The sequence below is a fragment of the Corylus avellana genome, chromosome 2 (genome assembly GCF_965113065.1).
Source record: "Corylus avellana chromosome 2, dhCorAvel1.hap1.2, whole genome shotgun sequence".
NCBI lineage: Eukaryota > Viridiplantae > Streptophyta > Magnoliopsida > Fagales > Betulaceae > Corylus > Corylus avellana.
In genome coordinates, this window is record NC_142491.1 from 42960405 (window position 1) to 42963890 (window position 3486).

Here is a 3486-nt window from a genome sequence, read left to right on the forward strand (position 1 = left end):
TATCCAGAGACAAGAAGTTTGAATAGCAGAAAAAATATTCGAATATATATATATTTTGCTAAGTGCTAGAATGGAAATTATGGAATCTGACACTTTGTTGGCTATATTTAGCACTTTTTTTTGTTTTTTTGCAATGCCCTATATGTTGTCATTCACTTCTCTAGCTATGTTATTTTTTGTTTTTTTAATTAGATTTATTATTATAATTTAATTTTTCTGTGTATTAACGACCTAGGTGAAGCAAGTTTCTATGTGCGAGGCGGATGATTGGACGAAGAGGATCCTGCGTTTCTTCTACTCAGTCCCACCCTCAAAAACAGATATCCAGAGACAAGAAGTTTGAATAGCAGAAAAAATATTCGAATATATATATATATATTTTGTCAAGTGGTAGAATGGAAATTATGGAATCTGAGACTTTGTTGGCTATATTTAGCTCTTTTTTTTGTTTTTTTGCAATACCCTATATGTTGTCATTCACTCCTCTAGCTATGTTATTTTTTGTGTTTTTAATTAGATTTATTATTATAATTTAATTTTTCTGTGTATTAACGACCTAGGTGAAGCAAGTTTCTATGTGCGAGGCGAGTGATTGGACGAAGAGGATCCTGCGTTTCTTCTACTCAGTCCCACCCTAAAAAACAGATATCCAGAGACAAGAAGTTTGAATAGCAGAAAAAATATTCGAATATATATATATTTTAGTCAAGTGGTAGAATGGAAATTATGGAATCTGAGACTTTGTTGGCTATATTTAGCTCTTTTTTTTTGTTTTTTTGCAATGCCCTATATGTTGTCATTCACTTCTCAAGCTATGTTATTTTTTGTTTTTTTAATTAGATTTATTATTATAATTTAATTTTTCTGTGTATTAACGACCTAGGTGAAACAAGTTTCTATGTGCGAGGCGGGTGATTGGACGAAGAGGATCCTGCGTTTCTTCTACTCAGTCCCACCCTCAAAAACAGATATCCAGAGACAAGAAGATTGAATAGCAGAAAAAATATTCGAATATATATATATATATATATATATATATATATATATATATATATATATATTTTGTCAAGTGGTAGAATGGAAATTATGGAATCTGAGACTTTGTTGGCTATATTTAGCTCTTTTTTTTGTTTTTTTGCAATGCCCTATATGTTGTCATTCACTTCTCTAGCTATGTTATTTTTTGTGTTTTTAATTAGATTTATTATTATAATTTAATTTTTCTGTGTATTAACGACCTAGGTGAAGCAAATTTCTATGTGTGAGGCGAGTGATTGGACAAAGAGGATCCTGCGTTTCTTCTACTCAGTCCCACCCTAAAAAACAGATATCCAGAGACAAGAAGTTTGAATAGCAGAAAAAATATTCGAATATATATATATATATATATTTTTGTCAAGTGGTAGAATGGAAATTATGGAATCTGAGACTTTGTTGGCTATATTTAGCTCCTTTTTTTGTTTTTTTGCAATGCCCTATATGTTGTCATTCACTTCTCAAGCTATGTTATTTTTTGTTTTTTTAATTAGATTTATTATTATAATTTAATTTTTCTGTGTATTAACGACCTAGGTGAAGCAAGTTTCTATGTGCGAGGCGGGTGATTGGACGAAGAGGATCCTACGTTTCTTCTACTCAGTCCCACCCTCAAAAACAGATATCCAGAGACAAGAAGTTTGAATAGCAGAAAAAATATTCGAATATATATATATATATATATATTTTGTCAAGTGGTAGAATGGAAATTATGGAATCTGAGACTTTGTTGGCTATATTTAGCTCTTTTTTTTGTTTTTTTGCAATGCCCTATATGTTGTCATTCACTTCTCAAGCTACGTTATTTTTTGTTTTTTTTAATTAGATTTATTATTATAATTTAATTTTTCTGTGTATTAACGACCTAGGTGAAGCAAGTTTCTATGTGCGAGGCGAGTGATTGGACGAAGAGGATCCTGCGTTTCTTCTACTCAGTCCCACCCTAAAAAACAGATATCCAGAGACAAGAAGTTTGAATAGCAGAAAAAATATTCGAATATATATATATATATCAAGTGGTAGAATGGAAATTATGGAATCTGAGACTTTGTTGGCTATATTTAGCTCTTTTTTTTTGTTTTTTTGCAATGCCCTATATGTTGTCATTCACTTCTCAAGCTATCTTATTTTTTGTTTTTTTAATTAGATTTATTATTATAATTTAATTTTTCTGTGTATTAACGACCTAGGTGAAGCAAGTTTCAATGTGCGAGGCGGGTGATTGGACGAAGAGGATCCTGCGTTTCTTCTACTCAGTCCCACCCTCAAAAACAGATATCCAGAGACAAGAAGTTTGAATAGCAGAAAAAATATTATAATATATATATAAATTTTGTAAAGTGGTAGAATGGAAATTATGGAATCTGAGACTTTGTTGGCTATATTTAGCTCTTTTTTTTGTTTTTTTGCAATGCCCTATATGTTGTCATTCACTTCTCTAGCTATGTTATTTTTTGTGTTTTTAATTAGATTTATTATTATAATTTAATTTTTCTGTGTATTAAGAACTTAGGTGAAGCAAGTTTCTATGTGCGAGGCGAAGGATTGGACGAAGAGGATCCTGCGTTTCTTCTACTCAGTCCCATCCTAAAAAACAGATATCCAGAGACAAGAAGTTTGAATAGCAGAAAAAATATTCGAATATATATATATGTAAATATCACTTCTCAAGCTATGTTATTTTTTGTTTTTTTAATTAGATTTATTATTATAATTTAATTTTTCTGTGTATTAACGACCTAGGTGAAGCAAGTTTCTATGTGCGAGGCGGGTGATTGGACGAAGAGGATCCTGCGTTTCTTCTACTCAGTCCCACCCTCAAAAAAAGATATCCAGAGACAAGAAGTTTGAATAGCAGAAAAAATATTCGAATATATATATATATTTTGTCAAGTGGTAGAATGGAAATTATGGAATCTGAGACTTTGTTGGCAATATTTAGCTCTTTTTTTTGTTTTTTTGCAATGCCCTATATGTTGTCATTCACTTCTCAAGCTATGTTATTTTTTGTTTTTTTAATTAGATTTATTATTATACTTTAATTTTTCTGTGTATTAACGACCTAGGTGAAGCAAGTTTCTATGTGGGAGGCGAGTGATTGGACGAAGAGGATCCTACGTTTCTTCTACTCAGTCCCACCCTAAAAAACAGATATCCAGAGACAAGAAGTTTGAATAGCAGAAAAAATATTCGAATATATATATATATATATATTTCAAGTGGTAGAATGGAAATTATGGAATCTGAGACTTTGTTGGCTATATTTAGCTCTTTTTTTTTGTTTTTTTGCAATGCCCTATATGTTGTCATTCACTTCTCAAGCTATCTTATTTTTTGTTTTTTTAATTAGATTTATTATTATACTTTAATTTTTCTGTGTATTAACGACCTAGGTGAAGCAAGTTTCTATGTGCGAGGCGAGTGATTGGACGAAGAGGATCCTACGTTTCT